The 17,791-nt window shown below is 39.8% G+C and overlaps 1 long non-coding RNA gene across 1 annotated transcript in view; it reads left to right on the top strand.

Moving 5' to 3' along the window:
- Positions 1-10,089: 10,089 nt before the first annotated feature.
- Positions 10,090-17,791, top strand: part of LOC127526667 (uncharacterized) — a 512,438-nt gene continuing 504,736 nt past the window's right edge. Inside the window, exon 1 of the long non-coding RNA XR_007934087.1 lies at positions 10,090-10,282. This is a non-coding gene — a long non-coding RNA (uncharacterized LOC127526667). The remainder of the gene's footprint in view (positions 10,283-17,791) is intronic.

Here is a 17,791-nt window from a genome sequence, read left to right as displayed (position 1 = left end):
ATAGCCTTCTGAGAAAAGACAATGGGAAAAGCACGTGGGAAAATATAAGAATTTCAGCGAATACCAAGTGTAGGCAAAGGAAAAACGTACTACTTGTTGCTTTAAACAGTGGTATAATCAACAAAAGGAAGTTGATCGAGTGACAGAGTATCTCAGAAACTCGAAAGCTCAAGTTCACAAAGTCGCACAGTGCCCGAAATAAAAAAGTGTCATATGAAAGCTTATTAGGGTACAGACAAAAAAATAGGCACACAGTGGGAAAAAAGCACGAAATGTCAACTTTAATCTCGAAATTTCCACTTTAATCACGTAGTTTATTTTGCCATTAAAGCAGAACATCATAAACTTCATCTTAAAATCGTTTAATTTACTAGTTTCTCAAATCCCATTGTAACTAAAGTAGGACGTTAAATGCTTTGTTCTGTATTTGATCTTCATTGTGCTCTGTGTGTGAATCACTACCTGCTTCTTAAACGGGCTTTCTCTTTCTCCGACAGGACACATAATCCATTACATTCGTGATATTACAGCTCTCTGAATAATTAAAATACTGAGATGTATACGTGATATCTTTTTCATGATGATAGGAATGAAAGCATGTTATTAAACATGGGAACATGGTGGCACAGTGCTTGTTTATATCTCACGCAAGAGGCTTGCTGCACCATGTGCGACCTTCAATGACATAATTTATCACAGCAGTATTGTCTCTTTCAAACATACTAACCTCCAATTCCTGTCCTTACTTTTCTTTCTCCAAATACCCAATCGCCACACAATCAGCTCTGTAATAGACGTGAAGCCATTTGTAAGCTTAGAACACCGATTCTTCAAAACTTTTAAGGAACATTGAAATATCGTCATAGTACATGTTTAATTATTCTATCCGTCTATCTTTCCAGTGTCGCGTCAGCGCAAGAATACAACGCAATGCAGGAACAATCCCTGAACTAGCTAGCGCTGCGCCACCGTGTCCTCACATGTTTAATTATTAACAATACAGATTATTTAAATGAAGTTAAAGTTTTATCTGTATAATATAATCAACATATTTTGCTGCATTTCATCTTAAAAATGAATACCATCATCATATGTAAATACGCACTTTATAAAATGGCGCAGGTTGTGCAATATTATAACTGTACTGCAAGTTTACAGTGAGATAATTGTAAGTAAACAGTTCTACAAGGAGCACTTGATGGACTGATTGAGTGCGTTTAGAGTTCTTGGGATGAAACTTTTTCTAAACCGCGAAGTCCGTACTGGGATGTCTCTAAAGTGTTTTGCCGTGGCTGAGTCAGCGTCTGCTTCATGCTGTATACCGATAATTCTCTTTCCGATCAGCTGCTGCTGTGATTCCCTACTCAGATACAGTGATATAAATACTCCGAGTGGTGCAGTGAGAGTAACGTGGAAAAAGATGATCTGCTGTGACAACCCTTAATGGGAGCAGCTGAAAGAAGAAGAAGATGCAGTGAGAGTTACAACGCTAAAGCAGTTATGGTATTTGGAATACTATGGCTACTTCCTGGACCATTATATTGCTGCAGGTTAATTACAATCAGATGCATTACACTAATAAACAATATGCAGTTAGTTTCAGTGTATTTATAAAGCCGCGTCAGGAATGTGGTGCTAAGAAAGAAAGGGTGACCACACAGGAACAGTAGCACTGCTTTGACGCTGGGTGCCGCCAGTCTGCAAAACCGAGCGGAGAAATTGCGTACGCCAAGGTATGAGGTACCGTGGAAATGTGCGTGGCTTTATGGCAAGTTTAGGTTTTATACATCGCGATTTGAGCGTGGAAACGTTCGTATGCAACATTTCTGTGCGTACGCACCATTTATACATGAGGCCCCAGGCCTCTACCAAAATGCTTCTCTTCAGGTCTGCCTCCACTCCACTCCTCTCCTCTCCTCTCCTCTCCTCTCCTCTCCTCCTGAGCTCTGTCTCTCTTCCTCCCGACTCCAGCTATTGAATGGAGGGAGGCGGCCCCTTTTATACACACTCGGATGTGCTTCAGGTGCCTCCCGATTAGCTTCCGCCGGCACTCCCCAGTGTGGCGGAAGTACCAGGTGCACACCTGGAAGCACTCTGGGTGTCCCTGGTCATCTTCCCCCCAGCACTGCCGGGTGTGGCGGAAGTGCTGAGGACCAGAGCTTTCCAGGCATCGGGGTGCCCCCTGGCGGTGACCATGGGTCCCTATAGGGTTGAGCTTCCAAGCTCAGTTCCTGTGGTCCCCAAAGCCACCAGGGCGGTTGACCCCTCATGGTCTGGAGGAGGCGTAATCCCTCCTCTGGTCCTTCCGGGCATCCCGGCTGGGTGCCACACCCAGCCGCTTGCCACATTCTAATTAGATAGATAGATAGATAGATAGATAGATAGATAGATAGATAGATAGATAGATAGATAGATAGATAGATAGATAGATAGATAGATAGATAGATAGATACTTAATGATAATGCATAGTTGTATCCCAAAAAGTGTTGTACCAAAACCTTAGAACAAATCTATATAACGCTTCTAATTATGTTTGAAGGCTTGTACATTTATAATCTGTAGGTATGAATTATTCTCCAAACATTTTTCCACTGTGAGACAAAGCCATCCACTAATACTCAAGAAATCAGTGTCAAAATCACAATGTTTTTGTCAACCCAAAATGCCATTTCTATTGAATGATTTTCATTGATATTGGATTTGTTTGAACTTCTTTTCTTGAGGAGGCAATGATGGATATTTTCATGCCATCGGTGCTTGCTGCGATTTTAATGCCATATGATGCACACACATTTCTTTCGACAGTTATAACAGCTGTCAGAATGTCATAACTTCTACATGGTAAAGCACTGATTCTGCAACCAAATTCACATCTGACTAAACTTCAGACCAGTTTCTTGGGTACCCAACTGGCACACACCTTTCTGAAAGCCAATTGTTCTTAGACAAATTTATGTACTCTACCAACCGAGATCTCACACTTCTCAGCAAATTAACACTTTCCCTGTGTCATCCACAAGAAACACATTTTTTTCTGCTGAGGACATGCTTGCACATCAAAATTGTATTTGTAATGTATGCGTTTCTGTCGTCAAAGGGATTACACCTGATCCAAACCCATTTTTATGACATGTTCACTGTAACCTGCAAAATGTATGACCTGGTTATGAATTTTAGATATTTTTATTGTGAAATATGTGTGTAAAAATTGTAATATGTGTGACAGATAGGGAGCAACACCGAGCCCCAAACCTTGTAAACAACTAGCACACAGACAGTCATAAGTTCAATAATACAGGCACGATAGAAAGAAAGAAAGAAAGAAAGAAAGAAAGAAAGAAAGAAAGAAAGAAAGAAAGAAAGAAAGAAAACTTTCTTTCTTTCTTTCTTTCTTTCTTTCTTTCTTTCTTTCTTTCTTTCTTTCTTTCTTTCTTTCTTTCTCCTTCCAACTTCTCTCCATCTATCCACCTCCCTAAAGGCATTGTCAGCTCCCGTCGTTCCAGCTCTAACTCACCAGAGGAGGTCGGATGGATTCCTTTAATGTTGGACCTGAGAGTACTTCCGGTTCCAGGGTGTAGCTCAAAGGAAGCATGTCTGGGTTCAGCAGAAGTCCCGAAATGTAGGGCTCTCGTATCCCTACAGAGCCCCCCTAGCAACCCATCAGGGCTGACTCTCAACACTACAATTCTCATAATGCCCTTCTGGGTTCCACTTGTCTACCATGGTCCTGGGGCGTTGCTCTCTCATAGATGGGGGATGAAAATATCCAATTTTAGGAGTTTTCCCCCACTGTTTCCATATGTTGGCCTCCCATCTGGGTAAAGGTCTCACATTCATCATCAGGGCCATGCCAGCAGTACTAGACACAATTCAGGAAACAATTCTGGACAGGGTGCCAGTACATTGCAGAGCCCACTCACAATCACAAAAGGAGTGAGAGTAAAACAAGAATATGTGGAGGAAAGAAGGTGCAAAATCCCAAAAGAGAACTTGTTCTGTCCACACCCGACTATAGTAGTGGTAGGCAACTGCAGGGCTAAAATGGCCAATCACTTTATAATACAGTATGTATCACACGAAACTCTGTGAAAAACATAATGTGTCAGGACCCAATACTTCTAGTTTAGACACACAGAATATCAAGTACTTGAATTTTACAGAAATTTGCTACTGCAGTTGGTGACTAAAACTGATATGGTCCCTGAAGTCTGTACCTCATACAGATTACCAGTATTTAAGGATTACAATGCCACATTGGCCTTAAATTGATTGCCATCCCTAAAAAAAATAACGGGCACTGCTGTAGTGTGTACACAGTCTATGGAAATGGTTAGCAGCATATTTCAAGCAAAACAGCTTGTTCTAAGGATTTCCCTAAAAGTAGCTTTTTATTTATAGTTTTGTCAAATGTGAAAGAAAAGTGTTAAAAGTATTAAATTGTGAGATGAACTGATGACAACGGGACATCTTCATTCATTTCTGGTGATTAAATGGATTACAATGGAAACAAAGAGACAAGAGATGAGGAATCAATTACATTAGTGCTAATTGCTGGAGAATTAACAGTGCGTGGAATGGATGTTCACAGGTTGTTTGTTAAGTACTGAGCTGGAACTCTCTGACAGTTCACTTGGAATATTGTAGAGTAACATATTTCCTTCAGAACTATAAACATCTCCCATGAGATCGCTGGGCTTCTCCCCGGTATTCAGTCTTTCACACAGTCACAATTTGGCCTAACAGCACAGATCCTCATGGGAACTGCTGAGACTGGTGTAGGTGACTTTGGGCCCACTGATGATAAATTTAGGGTGTTGGAAAAAAGAAACAAAATAGGATAGGGAGAGATTGATGGAAAATTCTATTATTTCACTTTGCACTGCCCCTTTGTCTTATCTTTGCCACTCCGATAATTAATCTCCTCTTGGCTTTTATGTTTCATACTATTTTTCTCTGTGGGTACTGCTTTACCTAATGTTATCCCGCTGTTTGCAGTGTAGAGATCTTCAGGATATTAACCTCTTTAAAAGACAGTACAAAAAGTTTAATTGATTAATTTGTTCCTTTGAACAGAAAACATCCCATCCAGAGTCAGTCTCTAAATTGCCCCCATTTCTGCAGGCAAAGACTTTTGTACCTTAGGATGGAATGGAAAAGAATACTACCACTGCTATCAAAGCATGTTGATTCTTCTCTCCTTCCTGTTTGCATCAACTACACAGCACTCTGGTTAATACTGTTAAAGGGATAGACTCATGTGCTAGTCACAGGTGACACAAAAAGACATTACCTTTAAGACATGAATATGTCAAAACATTTCCAATTTCTTTCTAGATGCGGATTTTGTACTTAAATGTATTTCCAAGTTTTTCTGCTAATTTTTAGCCTACTACTAGGGTTAGGTTTATGGTTAGGGGAAAAAACTGGCAGCAGGCATAGGCACACTGATCCTACAAATAAACTCTTATTTAAAGTCATATATCCCCTATACAATTATACCTTATAAATATTCTAAAACTCCATGTTTTTTCTTTAAAACTGTCCTTAAATAGTGTCTAAAAATGTGTATAAAATATCCTATTATTTATGCAATTAAAGATTCAGACACAACAAGGGGTTCAAATGAACTTCCCCCTACTGGGTGAACTTAAAACTGCATTAAAATACAAATAAATATACAATACTAATAGACACTAAAATCAGACTTAAAATTCAATTAAAAAGTAGAGCAATATTTTAATAAATAATCATTAAATAAGGCACTTTAAAATAAGAAATTTAAAAGCAGGAAAAATATAGGTAAAAATTTCATGGCTCTGAAAACTGATTTTTAACATCAGGACTCAAATCATTTTTTTAAGATTAGGGTTAGTTAATACTAACTTTAAGATTAGGATTAGGGGAAAGACAAAAACATATAAAACATTAAGATCAGGCTGAAAAGCATGATTTAATTTCAGGGCCCTACATACAAATTTTACGATTAGGGCCCTGTTTACTGATTTTAAGATAAGGATTAGGGTAGGGGTTAGGTCATAAATTTTTTTTTTTCATCCAATAATCAAACAAATCTGAAACACATTCCTGGTTGATTGTTAAATATTCAGGTGGGGTGTCTTATCCAACATGGACTGCTATAGCTCTGTGATGTCACACTGTTTTTGCAAAGTATTATGGGTCACAAGGGAAAAAAGGTTTATCTAAGCCAGCAACAAGGCAAATTTTCTGAAAAATATTTTGCAGACAAGGTCACTGGTTGGTGAATCCAACAAATTCAATGTGAAAACACTTTGGTGAATTTTGTTGATCAACACTAGTTGTGATTTTAGACCATCCATCTATCCATCCATTTTCCAACCCGCTGAATCCAAACACAGGGTCACGGGGGTCTGCTGGAGCCAATCCCAGCCAACACAGGGCACAAGGCAGGAACCAATCCCGGGCAGGGTGCCAACCCACCGCAGGATTTTAGACCAGTATAAGAAAAAATTAAAATATGAATTAAAATCAGGGACCTCATGAACATGACTGTCAGCCATATACTGATAAAAGAATACAAAGATATACATTTAAATAAAAAAATCCTGCCATTGAACAGGGTAAATTTTGAAAATGCATCCATTCATTTTCAAACAAGCTTATTCAGTTTAATCACTACTTGTCTATCCTAGTGCTGCTGAGAATAAGGAAGGAAACAATGGCGGATATGGCACCAATCTACACATGTCTAATTCATACAGGACTAATTTAGAGTCACCAGTTAATCTAGCATGCATGTCTTTGGGTTCTGAGAGGAAAGCGAGAGTACCTGGAAGCAGACACTGAAAGAACATACAAACTCATCAAGACTGTGCCTGAGCCACAACTACAGAGCTGTATTTCCCAAAATTTGAAAATGTGTTCTCCAAACATAAATATAGAATGCAACACCTCTCTGAAGACAACAATAAATTCTTGGCCCAGATGGGAAATTAAAACTGACCTTTTCATTCCTTTATCTGTAACTGTCACTTGAATACATGTTATCTTCACCTGTGATTGTCATTGTCTGACACACACACACCAATCTGCTGGATTGTGCTGTGTATATCATTCAAATCAGTACATGTCTATCTATCATCCTGTTGAGGAATGATTGCTGTTGGTAAGAAAATATAATTGTATATAATGGAAAAATGGGTTTAATAAATGCAAGGGAATTATACATTTAGATAAGATTAAATGCATCAAAGTAAGATTTCATTGATGTTCCTCTCTGGCACAGTAGCTAAAGTTTGAGGTGTGATTTTTAGTCTTTGTAAAGCTTTCAGGTTCTCTTCTTCTCTCTGGTGGTTTTCCCTGAATACCTTGATTTTTCACTTACACATTAAGTTGATTGGTGTCTATAAGTTGACCCCACGTGGTCATAAATGTGCCTAGTGATACACTACATGGATTGTGTCTGCTCTTGGTTTTTGAGAATTCTGATTGGGTTTAAAAGGTTCTGAAAATAGTTGGATGGATACTATGTTTACTGACTTATGGAACAAATTTTAACACGCTGAACAAGCTCTATTTTTGAGTCCTTGGAATTTAGTTACAGTTTTCATCTGAACCAAAGGGCTTATTCAGAATTAAGCAATTGAACTGTTCTTAACTGATCATCCTTTAATGAGAAGAACTACAATATACTTAAATATCTTTAGATTTGAACTAGAACAATATTCTAACCCTTCTGGAACAATTAGAATACTTTTTTTCAATGTATTTGTGTGGCATCATTGTACAATAGGTGGACAACGATACTAAAGAAAGTCCAGAATTTTGCAGTTTTAGAACTCAATTGTTAAATCTACAAAACAACTCTCTCCACCTCCATAGCTCAACCATCTCCACCTCTTAAAGGGATATACGCCTTTTTTGTAATTCAAAGGGGTCCTGGTGTCAAGGACTGATAAAATATCTTTAAAACAATAAGTTAAACTCTGTACACGTTAATGCAGCCACAATAGGTTCCTATGGAAGCATTTATTAGTTGCACCATATTCGATACTTTAAGTTTCTCAACAAAATCAGAGTGCAGATTTTACACAAATGATAGAAAGTTTTCTCTTCAAAAAGAGAACCTTAGACACATGGAATAAATTAACAGGACTATAGTAGAGCATGGAGCCCTGAGGAAGACATGGGTGGAAAAAAAACCATGGGGACAATTTACTATTCATATGCATAATTTACGTAATTCGTGCTCACATTTTAATTTAAACATTCCCTTGATTTACATAATTCATACACATGTTTAAGTTAAAACACTACCTCGATGTACGTCATTTTTTCACACATTTTAATGAGTACTTTCTCTTGATTTATGTAATTCGTACACGTGTACCTGTGCTCTTCACAGCCCTGCTGTGCTTGTTGTTGTATATGGACAGCTTAAGTAACAGCGACAAAATGATAAGGCTACTTTTTGATTTGAGAGTGAGTTATGACCACATTGAAACATGAGTTATGACACCACTGATCTTGCCTTACAAGGCATCATGTTGAGGAAGCAACAATTTGGAAAGGATTCTCAGAGCTAATGGGCTCTCCCGATGATGCCATACCAACAATGAAGAAGTTATTCACTTCATTGCTGATCAGTTACAAGGTGGAAGAAGACTAAGGCTGTCACTGGATGAACACAAAATGTGCACAAATTACATAAATTGAGGGAACATTTTTATCAAAATGTGCTCAAGAATTACATAAATAGAGGAAACTTTTCAATGAAAACATGTACACTAATTGTAAATTGTGTGTACAAATAGTAATTTCTTTCTTTGTTTCTACCCATGTTTGCTCTGGGGCTCCCATAAGTAGAGAGTAGGATTCAAATTTCAGTTTGATCTTCTTTTCTTAGAATCTAGTTAAATAGGCATGACGATCTTTGTTCTGCTGAATTCCCTTTGCTCGTCAGAACTGTTATTATCAGAACATTTTTATAAGAACAGACCATTTAGCCCAACAAAGCTCATCTATCCTATTCAATTTCTCCAACATTAAATTAAAATTTTGAAGGTGTCTAAAGTCCTGCTATTTGCTACACTATCTGGAACACTTTGGCTGTCATTTGTGAATGTGTATGGTGCATTTATGGGCACAGACATTTTTACAATGCATTTATGTTTTTAAATTGTATACACACCCTATTAGTGAGCAACTACAGAAAGTAAGCAGTGCATATGCTACTATATGTTAGACGTCATACAAGACAGAAGCTCTTGCAAGAACGTGCCATTTTATCCCATGAACAGTCCTGTTCAGAACTCTCCTACTGGCATACGAACCTGTCAGTTTAAACTGCCCCGGTTATCTATCATCATTGCTTGTAATGACAACCAGTCAGTCAAGTAAGATCATTTGATGCCGGCCTTCTCACCAGTCCAAAGACACAGAGAGAGAGAGAGAGAGAGAGCAGTTATAGACTCTGTGGAACTCTCTGGTTAGGTGTGGTCATGGTGCTCCATTGGTGTTCTTATTCAAATCTTGCTCATTTGCATTTTAATATTTCACCTGACCCTCTGATCTCTACAACAACAACAACAACATTTATTTATATAGCACATTTTCATACAAAAAGTAGATCAAAGTGCTTTACATAATGAAGAAAAGAAAAATAAAAGACAAAATACAAAATTAAAATAAGACAACATTAGTTAACATAGAAAAGGAGTAAGGTCCGATGGCCAGGGTGGACAGAAAAAACAAAAAAAAAACTCCAGACGGCTGGAGAAAAAAATAAAATCTGCAGGGGTTCCAGGCCACGAGACCGCCCAGTCCCCTCTGGGCATTCTACCTAACATAAATGAAATAGTCCTCTTTGTAGTTAGGGTTCTCACAGGGTCACTTGATGCTGATGGTCATACAGACTTCTGGCTTTTAATCCATCCATCATTGTTGGAACATCACGGTGCTTTGAGTAGATGGTGGTGGCAAAGCCACACCAAAAGGACACCGGAAAAGGAAACAGAAGAGAGAGTACGGGTTAGTACAGATTTTAGAGCCACCATGAATAGTTATTATAATGAATTGGATATACAGAGTATCAGGATTTAAATTACAGTGAAGTTATGAGAAGGCCATGTTAAAATAATGTGTTTTCAGCATTTTTTTAAAGTGCTCCACTGTATTAGCCTGGCGAATTCCTACTGGCAGGCTATTCCAGATTTTAGGTGCATAACAGCAGAAGGCCGCCTCACCACTTCTTTTAAGTTTTGCTCTTGGAATTCTAAGGAGACACTCATTTGAGGATCTGAGGTGACGATTTGGAATATAAGGTGTCAGACATTCCGATATATAAAATGGGGCGAGATTATTTAAGGCTTTATAAACCATAAGCAGAATTTTAAAGTCAATCCTGAGTGACACAGGTAACCAGTGTAGCGACATCAAAACTGGAGAGATGTGCTCGGATTTTCTTTTCCTGGTTAGGATTCTAGCAGCTGCATTCTGCACTAGTTGCAAATGATTTATGTCTTTTTTGGGTAGTCCTGAGAGGAGTGCGTTACAGTAATCTAGTCGACTGGAAACAAAAGCGTGAACTAATTTCTCAGCATCTTTCAATGATATAAGAGGTCTAACTTTTGCTATGTTACTTAAGTGAAAAAATGCTGTCCTAGTGATCTGATTAATATGCGATTTAAAATTTAGATTACAGTCAACAGTTACCCCTAAGCTTTTTACTTCCGTTTTGACTTTTAATCCTAATGTATCCAGTTTATTTCTAATAGCCTCATTGTATCCATTATTGCCAATCACTAAGATTTCAGTTTTCTCTTTATGTAACTTGAGAAAGTTACTATTCAGGGGCGGCATGGTGGCGCAGTGGGTAGCGCTGCTGCCTCGCAGCTTGGGAGACCTGGGGACCTGGGTTCGATTCCCGGGTCCTCCCTGCGTGGAGTTTGCATGTTCTCCCCGTGTCTGCGTGGGTTTCCTCCGGGCGCTCCGGTTTCCTCCCACAATCCAAAGACATGCAGGTTAGGTGGATTGGCGATTCTAAATTGGCCCTAGTGTGTGCTTGGTGTGTTTGTGTGTGTCCTGTGGTGGGTTGGCACCCTGCCCAGGATTGGTTCCCTGCCTTGTGCCCTGTGTTGGCTGGGATTGGCTCCAGCAGACCCCCGTGACCCTGTTTGGATTCAGCGGGTTGGAAAATGGATGGATGGAAGTTACTATTCATCCATTCTGAGATACAAGTTAGACATTGTGTTAGTGAATCAAGAGAATCGGGGTCATCAGAAGCTATTGATAAATACAGCTGTGTGTCATCAGCATAGCTGTGGTAGCTCACGTTGTGCCCTGAGATAATCTGACCTAACGGAAGCATGTAGATTGAGAAGAGCAGCGGACCCAGGATAGAGCCTTGTGGAACACCATATAGGATATCATGTGTCTTTGAGTTGTAATTACCACAACTAACAAAGAATTTTCTCCCTGCCAGGTAGGATTCAAACCAATTTAAGATGCTGCCAGAGAGGCTGTAGTTTGGGAATGAAGTACTAAAGAACTGAACTGGGGTGTTTCCTGAAATTGATGACTTTTAGAGGTTAATGATACTTTTTACAAGGGATAGGCATACTGTACACGCTACTTTTTTGTACCCCTCTTAATTGTGTCTAGTCATGGTGTTTACTGTATATAATTGATTAATTCCTAACCATCACTCAGAGTGGTTATCCATGCTGCCTTAAAGCTCCAGAAACCAAAGTACATTCTCTTTCTATCCATGTGGGTTTCGTCCAGACACACTATCAGGTGAAAAGATCACTCTAAATTGTCCCTGCATCAGTGCTTGTGTGTTTAGGTGTTGGTGTCAGATCGCCCTTGCTCCCCCACACATATCCAGTGTTGTTACCTGCAAGAAGATTGATACTGCTGATACTTAAGCTCTCTGCAGCATTGAAATGGACAAAGTGGGTACAGCAAATGAATGGTAGCTTTCATTACAGGACTTTTTGCTTGCTTGCAAACACTAAGGAGAATCCATTTTTTCAAATACGATCTATAGGGAGCGACAAAGCAGACAGCTGCTCGTATTTGCTGAAACCACAGGTCTAGATTGCTCTTATTAAAAGGATCAAGCATTGATCTCTAGATGAGGACAATTCATGTGAAATGTTATTAACTTGGACCCTATATAATAATTATGTGAGAGAGAGAGCCTGCAAAGACTGAAGGCAAAGTGAAATTATTGATGTGCCACAGAGTTTGGCAAACAGTGCAAGGCCAAGCATCTTTTATCCCGGGTAAAGAAGAGCTGGCGTTCAATTAAGATTGAGCAGGAAGGAGATTATTTTCGCCATCGAAGGCTAATTAAGAAGTCAGCCTCATTGCTTGGCCGCTCTCGTCAAAGGCCTTGGTAGATTATAGCCTTTACTTCCATTCTATTCAGCACACAGCATGATACGATGCGCCAGGGTCAGATATTAAAATGCCTACCCGTGTAAACAGAACAGCTGCTGATCTGAGTTAAGAGAACAGATCCTCCATCTCAGCTGTAATTTAATACTAACAACGTGTGCTTAGAGCATTCTGCACAATTTCCTATAGATTTCTGGAGATGCTGTGAAATAGCTAATCGTTATAGAGAGGCAAATAGACCCAGGGGGTGTGTATGTGTTTTTTCCCTATTTAAGCAACATTTTAGTTAAGGTGACTGGTAAAGGTTTGCCTTACAAATGCATTTTAACTCATTGTGCAGCTTCTCTGTTTATTCAAAGCAGATTCCTACCAAATATTCATAATTAATACACTTACTGAAACTTTTACAGCAGAATGTTTTGCATGAATGAAAAACAAATCTCAAGTTGCATTGAGTAGCTTGAATGAAGAAAGACAATACCTTTTGATGTGTGGGATGGAGGGAGGGGGGTGGCAAATCGCAATCTCTCCCCAGAGATGTCATCCTTACATACTGTAGAGGGACTATTGTTCTGAGGCACTGCCTAGTGGTAGGCTGGCTCTCAAAACTGAATCTCTTTATAAAACTCTGGCATATGCTTTTGCTGAAAATTATCCAAGGGTGCATAAAATAGATTTACTGTACAAATGTGTTTACTTTTGTGTTTTATTCTGATGAGGTTGATATGCTAGCTACTTGGCTGAGATTCTAAAGGAGGCTGTTTGGTGTCTCACACGTGCACATGTGAGGCAGCTAGAAGGACCAAAAGAAGGTAATTCCATGCCAGGCCAGAGGGTGGCAGGGCGCAGTAACCCTTTCTTTTTTATCTCTGCAGACCAGACATGGGAAATTCTGCCTGATTCCGACGACGCCACTTTCGGTCCCGGGCAGACGACGTCACTTCCACTTCCGGCCATGAGGATGTCACTTCTGGTTCCAGGTCCTCATGACGTCACTTCTACCAACCTGCTTTAAAAGCCAATCAATCTCCACTTGTATTCAGTTCTGTCTTGGACTAAATTCTGTACACAACTCTGCTTCATATTTGCCTTTTGCAGCCAGGAATTAAGTATACGGGTGGCTGCCCCAATCCTATTTTCGTGTGTCAAGGCTGTTTATTTCACAGTGGAAAGAAGAAGGAAAGGGGGATTTAGCAACATGCTAATAAGAAAAAGCGAACAGTGTGGAAGAGAAGTTATGTTTGCTGCTACTGGGCCATGCATGGTTGGACCTGATTCTAAGCTTATGGTCACTAATTTATTTGCACCATCCTTGGCGTTTCTTTAGAACTAAATCTATAAACTGTTACTGGAGACAAGTAGGCCATGGGAGCAGCATTAAAGGTCAAACTTCAAATGGTTTTCCAGTAAGTCTACTGCTGGAAGTCTGTTGAATGGTGGCCAAGAAGATGTGCTAAGGCTGACTCATCTTTGATGTTTTATGGCACCTACAAATAATAATACAAATTAAATATATAAATATATCCGCCTTTCAATATTATGTATTTTATAACCACATTAAGTCATTCCTGACTGATCCTGTCAGTTTCGTTTTGGTCTTATCAGTTGTTTTATTAACTCAGCACTTGAGGCTCACTGCAGTGCATCTAGGATTTTTGTGAGATTTGGCATTGTAACAAGTCCAAAATTCAGTGATCTAACAGAGACTCAACAACAGTATCACCTTAAACCTTATGCAACTTCTAGTCGTGGGGTATGTCAGATTTGTGGACCACATTTACTAATTGCATTGCTAGGCCATGTCAGTTAAAACATTTGAAAATTGCTGCCCATGTCTACTTTACAGACTGAATGACGACTTTGCAGCCAATAACGTGCTGCCCCAAAGATCAGGTGCTGTACAAAGGGTTAACTGGTATGGTGAGTTCGGTTGCAGTATCAGCCATTTTGTTTTTCCCATTCTGTTTTAGTACCAAAAATATGAGACAGCAGAAAGAGAAGCCACTGTTCTAATTGTGACTTTCAAAACACCCACATTCCGGATTTCTTGTTGCTACAGTCTACAGATTGTACTTTCAGAAGAGCATTCATTGGTTGTCATTGCTCATGTTTACAGAGCCAGCCCTACAACTAAAGAAAAAATTAAACCTGTTTGATTTTATTGGAGCGAGTCAAAGGCTAGTTGAAATGAATCATTGGGTATGTCACATTAGGCAATTAGCCTCATGGTAGCATTCCACCAACTGCCTCCATCTCACTAAGGTTATGTAAAGCTATAGCTGAATATTGTTGGAAAAGTTGTCTAATGTGACATAAACTTTAGCCCTGAAAGGACACTTTCATATTACTTTAACAATTTTAACAAAAGACGTACGAGTTAAGTTATTTCGCATTGAGTATGTCAAGGTGCAACGTACAATATAACTTATATACAGTCACCACAGATGCAGCCAGCTTCCTAGCAAGCTTTGCTGCCATGTCCCAGTTATCTACCATAGTGCTGACATCTAGTGCATAGCCATAGAGTTTTTTTTTTAGACGCAACAGCTTGTGGAAAATGGTGTGTTAAACATTTTACAGTTGTGTCGTTGCAAAAAAAGTAAAAAGCTGCTGATAATTGTAACTTGATTTGTCGCAAGTTGAATATTTTGATGATAATGACAGTGATCAAGATAGTGACAATCGATTGGATGATGAGGGACCTGTAAGCTCTGGCACTGATATGGATAGGTGTCCTAAAGGTGTTTCTTCATCACAAGCAATCTGACTTGTCCAGACTGTGAGGACAGCAGTACATGGACATTCTGCCTCCCACTGGCTACAAACAGTCACCAGCTACCAAATGTGTTGTGTGCAAGAAGCGCTTAAAATGCAAAGAAACGCATTACATTAATGGCACATGTGCTTCTAAGCGAGGTGCCATACTTCTAGGATTCTCATTTAAAAGGAGCCTTTGTCATATATGTATAGACCAATACTGCAGCATGCTGGTAAAAGATGGTTCAGTAATCAATGTGTTCATTTATCCACCCAAAATCAGGTTTGTCAACATTGGATGTGACACAGGAACCAACCCTGGAAGGTATACCAGCATATTGCTTTTGTTACATAAGAATACTTTGAAAGCTTGTTAAACAAACTTTCCTTTACGTAGTGCCTTTTACAAAACACAGCATCATGTGGAGCATTACAAAACACAAGAATACTATTCATCTTGTTCAAATAGTCATAGAAATCAGCCACATCAATAACATGAAAGGTAAAACTTGTATTTACAAGGCCACCTATTGCTTTTTTGATTACATTTCTTTTAAGATGAGTTATTATACATTGATTAGGCTAAGATATACAGCCATATATTTATTAATGGTGAGGATTTTAAAGCAGATTTCAAAATGTTAGTGTTTGAAGTAAAATGTTCTTATTAATAAAGTACAGAATTTTCTTTTGTTGTTGCTCTTTGTGGGTGAACTGAGTGGCACACATTCTCTCCTCCTTTTGCTCTCTCCTACAGCGGGCAGCTTACAGCTCATTACTTTGCAGAGGTACAGAGGCAGGTTGACACAAGCACGCTTCTTATTGGCACACACCGCCTGCTCACAGAGAGCATTGGCTTTATTAAATGTGATACTTTATTGATGTGAAAGTGATTAGATAACAAGCTTTTTTTTTGTTTTTACTGTCTGCGAATCAGGTGGTAATAGAGGAAAGTCATCTGGAGGGAAAAGGCAAATGGAAGAAGTGATTCAAAAAGTGTGGAGCAATGGGCAGGAGATTCTAAGGTCTGCTGTGGTCCCACATTGCTCCACTTTCCAGTTTACAAAATGGTAATCTTGGTGTTCTGAGTGATGTGAAGGTAGGAAGTCCAGAATCCTTGGTTCAAATCCCAGCCTGGCCAATGCGTGTGGACAGTGTGTTTATTTGATTTCTTTTTGTGTTCTTTTTCTTCTTTTAGTCCAGTTTTCTAAAACCTTCTCAAAGACAAGCTTAGTAAAATGGACTGAAGTTTCATCTATTGGTGGTACATGCCTTTTGCCTGATACTGTTGGCTTTCCTCAGCTGCTTTACTGGAATGTGTGGATTCATAAAATTAATGAAATAATGAATGAGGGAGTTGTCTTCTATCAGTTTGTTAGGTGTTCAGTCAAAACCATACTTCTCTTCTATGATCCACAGGATGTGTGTTGTCCTTATTTATTTCTCATTCCTTGCACAGAGTGTATAAACTTAAGCTTCCCTCTTCATTTATTCATATTTTTGCTCACTCGAAGCATGTCTCTTTTTTCACACTCTTAAGCCATTATCATTTTTTCTTTCTTGCTCTTCCACACCAGTTCTGGCTCTTCATCCGGCACAATCACATCATCCATCATTTTAAATATAAGTTCCAGAGTGTTCCATGTGCCTACCCAAATGGGCTGCCTCAAATTGGGACCCGAGTCCTGCCTTGCAGTAGGCAACCCTCAGCACCACACCAGTTCTGATTCCCAACAGGATTGACCCCATTGGCTCTCCGGCGGTTTCGACTCTTAAGCTCCTGAGCTTTTCCCCAACTTCTTCATAATGCGAGCAGCCATCCTGTTGGTGGCTGCAGCAGAGCTACTGCCGCAAAGAGCAGAAAGGAGTCCTGTCCACCGTTTTGGAGCTGCATGATATTTTTATAGTGGCTGGAGTGCCAGTCCTGCCACCAACACCCAAGTTGGAGGACCACTTTCAGGGCCAGGTGCCGTTTAACGTCATATCAAGAACAAGTGACTGAGCAAGTAGTCTGAGTGTCTGGGGTTGAGAGTGTCCTGGATAAAAAAACAAGATCCAGGCCTTTAAGGACTTCTTGGGCACAGCCATCAGCAGTATGTCTGTCTGTTGATAGGTTTACTTACCTCTGCAGAGACATTTATGTTTCTGGTGACTCTTCCTATGAAGTCAGTAGATGGATTGAGAGAGCATGGGGGGGTCATGAGGTTGCTGGAAAGGGCATCTCTGCAAAAGGACGAAGGTCAGAGTCTTTAGAGTCCTTGTGCTTCCTGTTTTGCTATATGGTTGTGAGACATGGATGCTATCCAGTGACCCGAGATGAAGACTGGACTCTTTCAGTACTGTGTCTCTTCAGAGAATCCTTGAGAACTGCTGGTTTGACTTTGTGTAGAATAAGTGGTTGTTCACAAAGTTCCGAATGAGGCATATTACCTGTATTGTGAGGGAAAGTCAGTCAGCACTATGGTCATTAGGCACAATTCCCAGAGGGCGATTGGGCTCACAGCATACACATTTCTGAGGACCAGAGCAGCTGGGCCAGGTCAAGGAGACGCCCACGTAACACCTGACTGTGGCAGACAGATGGTCATTTCTGGAGGGAGGGACTGGACCGTGTGTCTGCCCTGGGTGGTTGCTAACTGGCATCCTGAGCTG

The sequence above is a fragment of the Erpetoichthys calabaricus genome, chromosome 2, assembly GCF_900747795.2.
Source record: "Erpetoichthys calabaricus chromosome 2, fErpCal1.3, whole genome shotgun sequence".
In the NCBI taxonomy this organism is placed as follows: Eukaryota; Metazoa; Chordata; class Cladistia; order Polypteriformes; family Polypteridae; genus Erpetoichthys; species Erpetoichthys calabaricus.
Note: the sequence above shows the minus strand (reverse complement) of the source record. Positions and strands in the feature narration are given on the sequence as shown.